The sequence below is a fragment of the Perognathus longimembris genome, chromosome 4, assembly GCF_023159225.1.
Source record: "Perognathus longimembris pacificus isolate PPM17 chromosome 4, ASM2315922v1, whole genome shotgun sequence".
NCBI classification, from domain to species: domain Eukaryota; kingdom Metazoa; phylum Chordata; class Mammalia; order Rodentia; family Heteromyidae; genus Perognathus; species Perognathus longimembris.
In genome coordinates, this window is record NC_063164.1 from 71,982,491 (window position 1) to 71,998,353 (window position 15,863).

General features: G+C 31.2%; 2 protein-coding genes across 7 annotated transcripts in view; one reads left to right on the forward strand and one right to left on the reverse strand.

The window, feature by feature from the left end:
* Positions 1 to 15,863, reverse strand: part of Mbd5 (methyl-CpG binding domain protein 5) — a 352,039-nt gene that overhangs the window by 331,109 nt on the left and 5,067 nt on the right. The window lies entirely within an intron of this gene.
* Positions 5,367 to 15,863, forward strand: part of Orc4 (origin recognition complex subunit 4) — a 64,850-nt gene continuing 54,353 nt past the window's right edge. The window contains exon 1 of the mRNA XM_048345514.1: positions 5,367 to 5,374. The gene's annotated coding sequence lies outside the window, so the exon portion shown is untranslated. The remainder of the gene's footprint in view (positions 5,375 to 15,863) is intronic.

The following is a 15,863-nucleotide window of genomic DNA, read 5'->3' on the forward strand; positions in this document are numbered from 1 at the left end:
TTTATTTACCTTTTTGAAGCTCCTACTTCACCTTCCAAATTTGTTAATATTATTTTACTCTTCATTTATAGTAGATTGTAAAATTGCATAGTTTTTAAAAAGAAATCATACAATGGGACTTGGTAATGTCAATTTTTAAAACTGTCTTAGTATTGAAAAGGTACCTTAAACACCATTAGGTATCCCAATGATATTATCTTAAAATTTAAAAATTGAAGTTCCATATATTTTACTCATTGTTATGAGAAACATTTTATCTTTAAAAAGTCATAAATCTCTTTTTTCCTCATATAGGCATAAGCTCATCCATCATATAGAACAGAACTCAACTTTGAAATGTCATGTAGAAACCAAAAATACATGGTGAGAAAAATTGTCAAGAAAGAATAGAAATGTATAATCACTGACTTCTTAGAGCAAAAGTACCAAGTTCATCAGTGTATTTAGTTATTCTATTAATTATGGAGCAAAATAAAAAAGGAAAAATTACATTTTTTAGCATAGTAATGTTAACCTGACAATTCTGATTATGATAGTGTTTACTAATTATATCCATATTTGTGAAAGAAATATTTTATATCTGTTTATAACAAAACAACTACATATTAATCTTTTATCTACAAAACTATTTACAAAGGCTTAATAAGCTAATAATTAATTGGTTCGTGTCTTATATTTTTGTTCATAAATGAACAACTAACTAAAGACATTAGGTTCAATTTATCCATGCCACTCTCTCAGGTTAATATACAGAAAAAGAAAAGCTTTATTTGTTAAATATATTACTAAATATATAATCCTAGCATTGAGAATGCTGAGACAGTAAGATCTCCTGAGTTTATGGTCAGTCAAAGCTACATAGAAAGACATGAGACACTGTTTCCAGAATTCACAAAATCAAACCAAAGAAATCTAACCATCCAAATCAAACCAAACCAAACAAAAACACTAACCAAAAGACTTGACTATTCTGTGAAGACTTCACTGTATGTCTTCCCTATTAGAATTTTAAACTCAGTTTAAGGACAAAGTCTGTTCTTCTTAAGGACTTTCAAGTATACGTTTGCATTAGATTCTTTTGTTGGTATTTTTCATCTTTCTCCAAGGTAACTCCATCCATGATCATGGTGGTAGCTCTTCTGAAGTTTATGTGTGTATCGCATGCACACATGCATGTTATATATGTGTATATATGTGCATACAAACATATATACAGATATATATACATATATTATAAAGATTGAGTTATGTGTTGTTAAGTGGCAATTCTGATGCTATAATTAGAAAAAAAGAGAAAATATTGGCCATACTTTCTTTTTTGTTGTTGTGGTTGGTTAGGTCTTCAAATCAGGTCCTGGGTACTGACCCTGAGCTCTTTTGCTCAAGGATACCACTTTGAGACTTGTTAATTGGAGATAAGTGTCTTACAGGGACTGACTTCACACTAAGATCCTCAGATCTCAGCCTCCTGAGTAGATAAGATTACAGGCATGAGCCACCAGCACATGGCTGGCTTGGTCACATTTTTAAAAGCTAACACTGTCATTAGTAGAAATTACTTTGTCTAACTACAATTAATTTTAATAATGACTGTGAATATACATTAAACATTTCAAAGTTACTGCCACTTTTATTTAATTAGATAGTAGAAATAGATAACTAGAGAATCACAGGCTGGATACTTTACTCTGTCTCCTTATTATATTATATACTTTCAGGTTTAATAGATATGGCTTTATTTATAATATTAAAGAATTAAAGCATATATTAATTATCTGTTGAATACTTTGAACATTCACCATCAAGCTAAAGAACAGTCCAGTATTATATATGACTGTATTTCCTTTTAGTAAATGAGAACAACATATGGCCCAAATCACTTTTTCTCAAAGCATGGAAAACATATTTTGAAATACAACAGGCCAATACTCTTATGCTTAGCTACACTCACTATGAGTACATTTAAGTACAACATCTAACTCCTTCTTCCATATACTATTTTCTTATTGACTCTACAAACTAGTTTCAAGGATTATAACAATGTAAGTCAATCACATTAGACACAAACAGAGTTTCTATATACAGAATAATTTTCAGTAAGTTTTAATTAAAATTGTAGTAGTGATTTTCCTCGTTTTTGATGACTATCCAGCTGCAATGACTTCTGATATTATAGTTATTTTCATATCTCTTTTTGCCAAGGGTAATAAGTGAATTTACAGAAACTTAATTCCTCAGAGGAGTTCTCTATTCAAAGGAATTCTTCAGTAAAACATTTTCACTATTTACAGTTTCTGTAACAAATTTCTTCTAACAAATTTCTTAAAATTTGGCTAATGATTAAAGTGAAAACAATATGTTCATAAGAAACAAAACACATATATCAGAAAAATGAGGGTTAACTATATACAGGGCACATTATGACCAAATAAAAAAATGTCAAAAATATGAAATAGAATACTCAAGGAAAATTGTTTTTCTTGTGAAATAAAGTATGTTCACATTACCACACTGTATCTGGAAAAAAAGACTGTTTATTTTTGAGATGACAGATCTAAGGTTGTAAAGCAGAATATTCATTTTCACTGCCAGCTATTATTTTTGTCTGTAGTCTGCTACACTGCCTTTCTCCATTGCCATATGCATTGTAGGTGGGATGTTTCCTGTTGTTATGAAGACTAGCTTTGCAGACTCAGCTTTCAGCTTTTTTCCTTCTGAAAGTGTGAACCTATAATTGTGCTTTGCTGCCCCAAGTCAAAGTAAGTTACTAAATATGTATCTAGGAAATTACATATCCTTTTTTAAAACAAAAAATCAAGTCCTTCAATTTATTGCCTAAACAGTAAGGCCAAAAAACAAATTAAGAGATTATAATAGAAGATAGGATAAAATCATTTTTCTTATAAATCTTCATCTTTATCCATTGGTTTAATGAAAATATTAAAGATAATTGAAATGCACATTTTCTTTTAGAAACATTGAAGATTGCCCTATAGTAACACTATTGCAAACAATTAAATTAAAACCATCCCAAGAAAAACAGTATCATTTTTTTCAAGACTATAGTTTAATAAATTCAAGAAAATTAAGGCAATCATTTTGTTTACAGAGAAAATGAACACCACATAATATTGAAAAGTTTTTGTGGAGAGACTGAAATCTATAGCATTAATAGTTAGCTTCTAGAGTAATAGTGCTCCTTAAAAAAATAAAATAATAATAAAAAAGAAGTGTAGGCTTAGCAAAAATCCCAAAACTCTTAGTAAGGGTGAACCAAAAGAAATAAAAAGGAATTCAAATAAGAAGCATGAAAAATGTTTATGATGAGATTCTTAGTATTATATTACCTATATTAAAGTCAAAAATGGCCAGTCCAACTTTTTAGGCATCTTGCCTGACTCCTTTGTTTCAGAGTCCAGTTTCTTATTTCACATGGAAGATATTGAGCAGGTGATCTGGGAGGTCTCTTGTATACCACTTGCTGGGACTTTGGCTAACTCACTAGTCTTTCTGGGTCTTTATTTCTTCTCAGTAATAGTGAAAGTGAACATAACCTGCCTTTTTCATTATTATCACCTAGAAACTGACTTATACCTCAACATACATTTCTGCTCTTAAGGTAGCTGATAGAACTTTTGTCATTTATAATACAGATCATGCATACAAGTCCTACATACATGTGTTTTGCTCATACTGGTTTTCACTGCAAAGACTCTAATCTCCATGGTGCATGGCTGCCTTACTTATTGTTGAATATCTGGCTTACAGCAAGTGCTTTATATTTGTAAATGACTGGCTGCATAATGAACATTAATACTTTTTTATATCACTGTGGAAAACCTGAGATTGTGCCACAAATCTTTGTACTTTTTTTCCTGCAAGGTAGGGGAGCTACTAGTGCTTGAACTCAGAGCCATGAGTTTGGCACTCTATCCTTGGCACATTCCTTGTTTTGAGATAGGATCTCACTTTTTATGCCCTGGCCATATCGGGTGTGATCTTCCTACTTCTTTCTTCTTCATTTCCCTAGGGATGAAAGGCACTCTTCACAATGCTGAGCCATTGATTGAGATGAAGTATCCAGAAGTACTTTTTCCAGAGCTGGAATCAAACCTTGATTCCTTGATCCCTACTTCCCAAAGAACTTAGGACTATTTCTTTTAATTGATAGGAACAAACAAAGCATATTTTTCTCTTTGTGACAAATGCTTCTACTTATAAGAATTTTAATATTCCTATAAATTAGATGAGTTAGCAGCTGGCATTAGCTTTCATAGTAGTCTAAAATACCCATGACTGATTAATTAAAAGAGAATAAATGAATTGGCAAGCTTTAACTATGAAAAAGTTTAACATAACTTTTTAACTAAACATAATTTTTTAGCAGACATTTATAACTGTTTAAGTTACATCAAATTTTAACAAGCAATCTGAGTTTTCATCTGAGTTATTAGATGAATTCATTTTCTAAGACTATGGATCTAAGCAGAATACAGGAAAATAGCAAAAATACAAGAATAACAACTGTATAACTTATTCATAACATTTAAATATTACTTCTAAAAAAACTGCAGGGACTTGAAGAAAAAAAAAAGTGGTCTTTGTGTGGAAATCTCCACAAGTGGTAGTAATTATCAGACTGGAACTAAAATTTGAGTTTTGTTATTTTTAGAAAGATTCATTCTGCTTTCATAGAAACAACTGAACTTTAATTACAAATTTAAAATCAGATATTGTCACTATTTCAAAGCAACCACTTACAATTCTCTTAGAAATGGTCTTTGTCTAAGTCTTTAAAGGGTCATTATTTCTCAATATTAGTCAAGCAATTACATTTAAAAACTGATGAAGTAGAGGTTTGCAAGGAAAAATAAACACCAATTTCAAATGTTCACTGATGTCCTAATAAACAGTATGTTACCTTATAAACAATTTTTTTTTTTTTTGGCCAGTCCTGGGGCTTGGACTCAGGGCCTGAGCACTGTCCCTGGCTGCTTTTTGCTCAAGGCTAGCACTCTGCCACTTGAGCCACAGCGCCCCTCTGGCCATTTTCTGTATATGTGGTGCTGGGGAATTGAACCCAGGGCCTCATGTATAAGAGGCAAGCACTCTTGCCACTAGGCCATATTCCCAGCCCCTTATAAACAATTTTTAAAACTTGCATTACATTTCACTTTTTTTTACATTTAGGGTCACTGGTTCACTGAACAGTATTTAAAGTGCCAGAATATTGATTGAGAATGTCTTACTAATCTCATTCATTAAAATGCAAGAAAAGGGGTGGGGAATATGGTTTAATGGTAGAGGGCTTGCCTAGCATACCTGAAGCTCTGGGTTCATTTCCTTAGTACCACACAAACAGAAAGAGCCAGAAGTGGTGTTGTGGCTCAAGTGGTAGAGTGGTAGCTTTGAGCAAAAGATGCTCAGGGACAGTGCCCAGGACTTGAGTTCAAGTTCCAAGACTGGCAAAAGAAAAAAAACAAAAGGGACCAAAAAGCTAGTTGACAGTGCACAAAAACAACAACAAAAATAATAACAAAGAATCCACTTTAAATATCATAAGAGATGTCTAGGCACACCCTTGAATTTAGTTAGTCTAATCCCATTTAAAACCTTTTTTGTCATGTAATCTCTGAATGAATCAACCTTAAGTAAAAGGACACATCAATAGAAAGCAAAGACAATTTGGAAGAACATGTATTTTACCAACTAATAGGCTTATCTGAACTCTAAATAAGAAGTAGAAATAGCTTGTTTTAACTAACTAGCAAAAGGAATATTGTGAATTCTAATTTCAGTCTTTCTAACTGAATTTTCTTTTGTATTTTAAAAGCTTTAAACTTAGTGTGTCATTTTCTTTTTTTAAAAATTATTTATTTGTTGTCAAAGTGATGTACAGAGGGGTTACAGTTTCATAAGTAAGACAGTGGGTACATTTCTTGTATAACTTGTTACCTCCTTCTTTATTTTCCCCCCTCCCCCCTCCCCTTGTCTCTCTCCCCCTATAAGTTGTTCAGTTGGTTTACACCAAATGGTTTTGTAAGTATTGCTTTTGGAGTCATTTGTCTTTTTATCCTTTGTCTTTTGATTTTGATATTCCTTTTCTCTGCCCTAGTTCTAATATTACAAACAATACAGAGCATTTTCCCACATTTCCCTTAACAATAGTATTAAATTAATAATAGTGACAATAAAAAAACTGACTAAAATAAATTTCAATGTAAAATTTTCATATACTTTTCAAAGAATTGTAAATCAAACTAACTGTTTTATTCTACCAAATAAAAAACACAAAATAAGACTAAAACACACTATTTTCTTTTTTTACAACTAATATACAGAAAATGCATAAAGTGTTATAACAATTATCACTTCTATTTTAGATACATCAGGAATTTTTGAAGTCATTTATAAAACTTTAAATAACTTTGGGGTAGGAACAGTATTTTGGTCTCTTTTTATTAATGAGACTTAGGCAAGAACAGTATATATCTAGTGACAGTGTAGGGATTTGAATAAAAACAGTTTAGCTCTACAGTTCATGCTTTTAACATTTTTCCTTTACTACTCATTTAATATATGGAATTTAAGACAAGAAAATATACTTACGTATTATTCTGATAGATCAGAATTTAACTTTAAGATTGAACTTCATGACTTTCCCCCAATGTTATGAGGAAATGATATGAGACATTTATCTTACTTTTACATTCTTTACACAAGTTTTCAGAACAGTACTTATAAACAGTAAAATAATATGAAAACTATTTCCTGAAATGTGTTCCTTGGAATATTTTCTCTGATTGTTAGAACTAAATATGATGACATTTATATAATGCTGAGCATAGTAATGGCGCAAGTGAAGTGTTTTAGAAGAACGGCTATTGATACTCCTTAAAAAATACAACCACACTGGGATTGGGAATATGGCCTAGTGGCAAGAGTGCGGTATGAGTTCAATTCCCCAGCACCACATATAGAGAAAATGGACAGAAGTGGCGCTGTGGCTCAAGTGGCAGAGTGCTAGCCTTGAGCAAAAAGAAGCCAGGGAATTGCTCAGGCCCTGAGTCCAAGCCCCAGGACTGGCAAAAAAAAAAAAAGAAAAAATACAACCACAAAAAAATCCTGTATACCATTCTTTAATTATAACTATGTATTTTGAACCTTGTTTAATAAAAGAATCAAAAGGCATAGAGGGTATTTATCACAGAACTAGAGCCCCTTGGATGTATTCTGATAGAAAGACAGTAACATGCTATAAAACAGAAAGATAACACCTATTCCTGAATAATTTATTTCTATTTAAAGGTACACTGACTCCATAGCATTATTAAATTCGGTAAACTTTCTTTTCAAACAAACTAATAAGGTTTTCAAATAGTGATGATAAATGAATTTTCAGTTGTCTGTTAGTTCGTAAAACAGAATCAATGCAAGTTATAGTCTCTCAGAATGCTCTATAAGAAATAAATAAGCTCTTTACTTGTGTAGTTTTATTGAGACATTGAAATGTTTTTAAAAGCATGGTCTGCCATATTTGAGAAATGTCAGAAAGTTAAGTTAAAGAGTTCCTGATATATGTTGGATCTTCACAGTGATTCACTAAAAGAATTCAACAGCATCTGATTTCCTGTCTATTCAATGCATGTTTGGGTATATTTCCTCTCTCTCTCCCAATACATTTTCATGTTTGTTTTTAACAAAGCTGACTTGATCAATTGATTATTTTTATAATATTCTTAAACTTCAGGTTACCAGATTGTAATTTACTTAATACAGAGAGAAGCTAGGGTCAAAAGAGGCTTAAAATGTAACTATCAACATGATAACTATCAACATTATAAGTTCAATAAAAAATAAGGCAAAACAACCTATCTTCAAGCCAATCATTTAAAAACTCCAAATAATATATACCATTGTATTGTAAGCTAACATTATGGCTTGAACTAGGTAATACAAACGAGTAACTAAAAATTATTTAATTTTGGTAATAGTCATCAGGCTTGAACTCAGGGCATTTATGAGCAAAAAGCTCAAGGGTACGGCTCTAGTACTTGAGCCACAGTTCTTCTGGCTTTTTTCTTCTTTTCGGTAATTAATTGGAGATAAGAGTCTCTTATCTGCCTGACTTCATACCATGATCCTCAATCTCCTTCCTGAGTTGATAGGATTACAGGTATGAGCCACAGGCTGCCAAATAAAAGCACTTCTGACTATACTAATTGTTTAGAATATGATTAAAAATAATGTTGACCTTTATACCACCATTGTTTTGTAATGATATTTATCCTACTGCTACCTAAAATAATTTATAAAATCTTTATATTTACAACTGACATAATTACATAGCAGACAAATGAATGGTGTGTTTTTCTTCTTCTTTACTCTTCATTTACACTGGTCATTAGATTGTGTTTATCTTTATCTAGGATCTAGACAGCATCTTCCCAAGTTGTTCAATATTGACTATGTTTCCTATCATCCTTTGTTACCATCTACCCTACACCAGACCAACACACTTGAAGCAGGTTTTTCCCCCACACAATATGCATATTTTGGTCAACATCAACCAGTTTTTTCAATCCCTTTCTTTTTCTTTCTCAACCTCTGCCTGGTTATATTTAAAATATTATTTTACCTTCAGGATTTTCAAATGTTATATGTTAAAAAGGTTTTATAAGATCTGCAGTTGTAGCCATGATTCAATGGGCAAGAGGATTATAAATTTTAAGTATAAGTAAAACTAATTACATGTAACACAGCCTTTCTATCACTTAAGATTTCATGTTCATTATAAATAATATCAGCCTTTTTTAAATATTAACCCTAAAAATACTGGAAAATGGTGCCTACAGTTTCCTGCAACTTGGTTCCTACCTATCTACCAGGAATCATCTGTCATCATGCAGCCTCTCTTGCTCTTAACATCTGTCTTGTCAACCTCAGTTTAATGTAAGGTACTATGATCCCTCTTGCATCAGGATTTTCATACAGAATGTTCCTTCTTTTCAGGAAATTCTTTTCACTATCTTGATCAAACTAACTCTTACTCTGTAAGATGATAACTAAAGACTTCCTTAAAAAAGATTTCCCTTGATACCACTAATTGGCTAAATTCTTTCTAGAAGGATCAGATAATTCTCCCCAGTAACTAAAAAGTTCCAATTTTACATTTATTTGTATGATTATTTTATAAATATCCTTCTGTATCTGTAAGGTATAAGACCAGAAGACCAAGACAAACGCCTTATTTTGCTCACAGTGAGCACATAATAGGTACCAACATACATTTGCTGAAGATACACAAACACTTGGTAAAATAATAATAACAACAATGATGACGAGAGAGTAGAAACCCTGTGTCAAAGACAGCTACATATATACATATATATGCATACATATGTATGTATATATTTTAATTACTCCTCTCTTGATGAAAACAAGATATAGAGCCATATGTGGGATAGCTGTTTGAATTTGTTTACTTTCTCCTTAAATCTTTTTTTTTTTCCTGAAAAAACTAAGGCTTCAATTACTGGTAGTAATGGTAAGATGTCATGATAATTTACATGATAGGGCTATTTGGAAACAAATTAGATGCAAACAAAATTTATAAAGCAAATAGTAAAATCATTAATATCCTTTTACTATTTTTAGTATTTGTTTATACATTAAATACATAGTTTTAGTTATATACTAATCATAACTTCACTCAGGAACCATTCTGGGTATAAACTTTAATTGTGAAAGAAAAAAATGTCTTGGTATTTTTGCCCAATATTTTCATATTTTAACTAGAGTGATTCATTCCCAATCACAATACTAGATCAGGCTCAATGGATTTTCTACTCATAATCTTTCAGCAAGTTATTTTTCCCTCATTTTTTTGTGACCTACATTCTGGGAAATAAAACTTTAGAAAATAAATAAACATATATTGCTTCTAATCACCTCCCTAATTTACCATATTATTCTCTATTTTAACTTTAGTTTTCAAACTACTAAAAATATGCTTCTCAATTTCCTCATCTTTTGTCATTACTTGAATTAACCTCTTATACCAGTCACTTGGTATTTCTACTTTAAGCACAGTCTAATTAATATCCTCTCCAAAAGCATACTGTGATTTAACTGTACAGAATTCTAACAGCTATTTTTATTAAGCATATTTACAGTTTAGCCTGATATTTACAAAGATTTCTAAACTACTTTTAAAATGTACATGTTTGACTTATCTAAAGCATAAGTAGCTTCAAACTTTTTTTTTCCTTTACCTTTGTGCTCTATCAAACCAGTTCAACTACAGGAAACAATGTAGAATCTCTGACTATGCCCATAGGTGTTTTGAATAAGCATATAATAACCTATACCACCTTACAAGAATGTTTTATCTTCTTCCCATGTACTCTATTTTATTTCAGGCTGAAATAGATTTCACAATTTTGTAACTGATGTCTTTATCACCCTTGGAATCCAACATACACACATCATTTTTCAGAAAGACACAGAATATTTAAAAATCAAGATAGATTACGTCCATTGTTCTTCAACAACTAGGTTTTTCTCTCTAAAATGTGATCATTCTGATAGATCCTATTTTGTACCTAGCTATGATGAGTTTTAGCAAATACTATATTGACCTCAAGATATTCAAGGACTATCTTCATATTATTTTTCTAGAGCTGTAATTTTCCTAGGTCATTTTTCTCATTCCTTTAATATGCAAATATAATTTTTCATCACAAAACTGCTGTCAGAATATAAGCTTATTTTTAAAACTGAAGTAATGGTGAAACATATGCATCATTCCTGTATGCATCCCAGATATATATTTTCTGTACATAAAAGATACAACTTGGCACATATCTTTCAGATCTTTCCTTGATATATTTATATATTTATGGAATAAACTTTATGCATTTATAGAATATACAGTACAAAGTGTGAATTATATATCTATGCAAACATATATTCTCATACATTGCACTTATTTTTTAGATACCTGGGGACATACTGTGCAGATTATTTGATTTGTTCCTCAACATAATTCATCTTAGAATCTATGTCAATCTACAAATCCAATTTTAATGGTTGTTTTCAGTTTTTATCTTCAGATAACACTAGTATTAGTTCCTAATTTTCTACTGCTACATCATTCTAAAGTAAAGAGATTGTTACTTTCAGGTAGACCTTGTCATTGTAATATTTAAGTTAACATTTACCAGAAACTCATTCAATTATGATTATTCACGTTTCTTCAAAAGTATGTTATTTATATGTCATAAAGTTAGGTTTCAATAAAAACTTATATTTAAAGAAAAGAGTAAGGGAACAGGCATGGTGGTACATGTCTATAATCCTGTTTACACTGGAGATAGGGGAAGATCAAATTTCAAGGTCAGTGTCAGTCTAGGCAAAAATAAGATCTTAGGTGATAAAGCTTGAAGATAAAAGGGTTGAAAACATGGCTCAAGTAGTAGAGGGTAAGGTCCTGAGTTCAAACCCTAGGACTTAAAAAGTTAGCTTTATGAATAAGAAAGCAATGCATATTTCAAGTATGCCTGGTAGATTAAAAAAAAAACACATTTTTAAGTCACTTATTGACTAGTTAGGTAAACTGTATAAAAACAGAAAAGCAGCAAAAAAATGTTTTCAAAGAAATGTTAATAGCTAATTAAAAAGTAAATCAAACTTTACCAATATACATGAAACAAAGAAATCACAAACAACAGAAGAGATATAAAATTAAGTGAAATTCTGTCTTACTTAGGTTTCACATTCTGTTCCTATACATAAGAACACTGAAGTAACATGACTACTAGTTTTACTTTATAATATGCAACATAACGCTATGTTCTTCGAAATGGAAAAGGGACTCAAGCCAACTAAAAAGCAAAGTAACATCTACAAAAGATTATATTAATTTGAGAATACAAACTAGACCATTTAAGTAAGCAATAAGATTAACTGTTGGTCCTTATTACAACCAAAAATTGTTGAAATGAAAATACTATACTAAAAAATAAGTTCTGCTTTTCATTTCTATAAAGAGTTAAATGTTAATACCTCCTAAATTAAAAAAAAATATATAGTCTTAAGGGGTGGTAAGATTTGGGAAAGCCAATGTCTACAAAAAATCACTACCATTATAGTATTAGTGATGTTCCTAGTTGGTATGAACTTTCTGATACAAAATGAACACTGTAGCTTTAATTGAAGTTTGAATGTTATAAACAGTTAGCTGTCTGGCTTTGGCCTGCATTCTAATACCATCAGCAAAACAGAGATGGGAAGCATAAACAAACCTTTAACTAGATTACAGTGTCTAAAATGGCCTAGAAATCATTAGGCAGAAACTCCAGTGATAAAAGTGAAAGAAGAAAAATTATTTTATATTTTTATGTTTAAGAGCCTTTAAATTTGTCATTATAGGAATATGTATTTGAATTAATAAACATTTTGTCATTTAATATTTATTAAAGATAAACTTTAAACTTTTCACATTTTACAATTTTTCACATAAACAAATGTCCCTTTCTCCTAACAAAAAGAGTTCTTTTATTAGATAAGTATATCCCCATAAAGGAGGCTGTCTAAAAAGAAAATAGTTTTCCTTTTTGAACGTAGAATAATTTCTTTCCACATCAGTACAGTCTGATCACTCTTTTAAGGAACTAACAATATTGAGAGTACAAAGACTGGTCAACAGATTAGTGAACATTTCTGCTCTGGAGTATAAAAAATAGCTGCAACCCAATGATTAACTTAAATATAATTTAGCACCCAATCAGGAAATAATTTTATATTTATTTCTAACTTCTAAGATATAGACATTCAGTCTTAACAGAAAGTAAGACCAGGTAAAAATGTAAGTGTAACACTAGCAAAAAAAAAACCCCAAAAATTTGGTCATTAATGAAATCTTCTTTGATTAGCATAAGAACTTGTAAGGCACCAATGTACAAAAATTTTCACCATTTCAAGGTTAGCAATTAATTTACTTAACTGATATTAGTCTTGTAAAACAATATATTCAAACAATCTAGTTAATAGTACAGATTTCTTTAAGAAAAGGTTACATATGTCAACTAAAATATGGGTTCAACCACAATTTGTTACATCCAAGTTTGAAGTATAAGCTTTACATTATATTCAATATCATTCAAGAGTCACTTTTCAATTAGGCCCAACTACATTAAAAAAGATTGGAGGTGAAGACCTTAAGTGCTTGCCTTTTGCCCGTTGACCAGACAACTATAACTATTTGCATTATCTATGCAGCATGGGTTTTTTTAAAAAAAAATTTTTCTAAAGATTTCTCTTTTTGGGAATGGCAAGTGTGTGTTGTATTTTTTTTTTAAATCCTGGTTTTTCTCAATATGCCTTGAAAGGTTTTTAAATTGTTTCATATCTGGTCAAGTTGAGATTTTTAAGAACTCCATTTTTAATTTGTAATAAAAGTTTACAACTTGATTTTTTTTAAGTCAACAAATTGCAAGCACCAGTTAATAAAGATTTTACAGTTAGAAAAAGACAAATCTTAGTTTATGTTAAATCTGTGAACATATCACTTTTTTCCTTTGAATACTTACAGTGTTATTCCACCTTCAAGACATGATATAATTCTGCTTTACTTGTCATTGAGTTAGTTTTAATATACCAGAGAAAATTGTTTGTGACTTATTTTAACCTGATTAGTCTGCTTCCATAGGCCAAAAATATCATTCAAAAATAGCATAATCCCTCCTTCTGAACTATAATATATCATTTGTATATTTCTTTATCATTTGAAACTTTATAAACTATACAGGCTCTAAATGTACTGGCATAATGCTCACAGGAAGGTAACCAATACGTGCATGAAGCATGAATGGGCTTTTACTTATGCTGGGTATCAGAGCACCTGATTAATAAAACAAAAACTATTTTAACTGCTTTTATTTGTAAAAGCAAACCATACAAAAATCAACTCTGGCCAGCTGAATCAAAAGTGTTTTAGATAACTAACTTTTAAATCCATAATACATTTCAGACGTCTAGAGAAATCAAAAGTTTTGTATTCTTAGCTGGTCCTGTTGTCACATACCTGTACTCCTACCTACAGGGGAACTAGAGATCATGAGGTTTGCAGTTAAAGACCAGTCCAGACAAAAAGTGAGGCCCATTCTAGCACAAAGCAAGGCAAAGCATGTACCTATGTGCACAAGCTATGTGGAGTCCAAAGGTGGTGAATCTCAGTCTAGGCTTGGTCCAGAAAGAAAAAAATACCATGGCCAGGCAGTGGTCTTCATGTCTATAAATCCTAGCTACTTAGGAGGCTGAAATCTGATGATCATGATTTGAAGTCAGCCTGAGATAGGAAAGTCTGTGAGATTCTTTATCTCCAATTAACTGCCCCCAAAATCTGAATGTATACCTGTGGTTCAAGTGGTCGAACACTAGCCTTGAGCACAAAAGCTCAAGAACAGTGTTGGACCCTGAGTTCAAGCCTAAGGAATGGAAAACCAAAAACCAAAAAAAAAAAAAAGTCAAGACTCTAAAGAGGCCAAAAAAGTTGCAGGTGTGGCTTAAGTGTCAGGGTGCCCACAGTTCACACAGCAGTACTACTATAAGTCCATTCATATACTAAAAACATTTTCAATCCTAGGAAGTAGTAAAGAGCACATAAAGTTAATCTTCTATTCATAACATACCTATGAAAAACGTATAAGAGTCTGAAAGGTAATACAGATACAACAACACAGTACTAGAAAATACAAATTCCACTTTGATTAGAGTTGTTCCACTACAAATATACTTAAATAAAAACGTTACAGAAGTATATGTTGTATCACAAATGGTTGGAATCTCCAACTTAATGTAACAAAATACTAAGTGTAACGCCATGTAGGAGGAACCTATTTTTAAGCCAGCTCAGGCAAAAGTATGAGACTCCATCTAACAAACCAAAATCCTGAAAACAATTGGAAACATGGCACAAATGCTAAATGTCTTATCTAAACAAGTAGAAGAAACTGAGTTCAATTCCAAGTACTGCCAACATATTAAAAAGAAAGTGACTTTTACCATATAAAAAGAAGTTTAGTTTTATGTATATTTTATTTTAAGTTGCATACTGGTATACATTTGTTTCTTAGAAAAAGTGACTGAAGTTTGTTTGCTTTTAGCTTCATCTTGGTACAGTATCAAGAACATTTTCATCACCACCCAGCTACCAGGGACTTAATTTTACTAATGCTTTCTGGAGTACATTACAGTAATTATTTTGAATTAGCAAGTGTAGTAAACCTAATATGATAGAGTATTTTGCTACTGTATAATGGTACAATGTAGCTTTCCTCACTTGTAATATGGGGACAATAATGCAAAGATCACAGGACTATCATAAAGAAAGAATGAAATCAAAATGCACCACAGAGTGGCACATTTGTAATACATGGTGTCTTTTATAACCCACTAAAACAGACTTTAAGAATGAACGTGAAAGAGATCAAAATTCACCACTCAGGAATCTATTTACCTTCTCCAGTCATTGTACAAGCCAGCAGAAGCATTATCTCTTTTTTCAATCATGAACCATTCTTCTAAAATATACATATTGAGGAGAGTGCAGTGAATGGTACTTTTTTCTCTAGTATTTTTAAATTATGTATAAAAATTTTTACAAAAAAAAATTTACAAATATAAGATATGGTTCTTTGTTCTTAAGTACCAATATTAAAAACTTCCAAGTTATTTAACTAGAACTACAGAAGAAATATTATTTAAGATTAAACTCTGCAAGTTTTATAACTAAAACTTCTACGTTTTGTCTGAAGTCTTGAAATAATATATCTAGTAGATATAATAAAATCCCCACAACT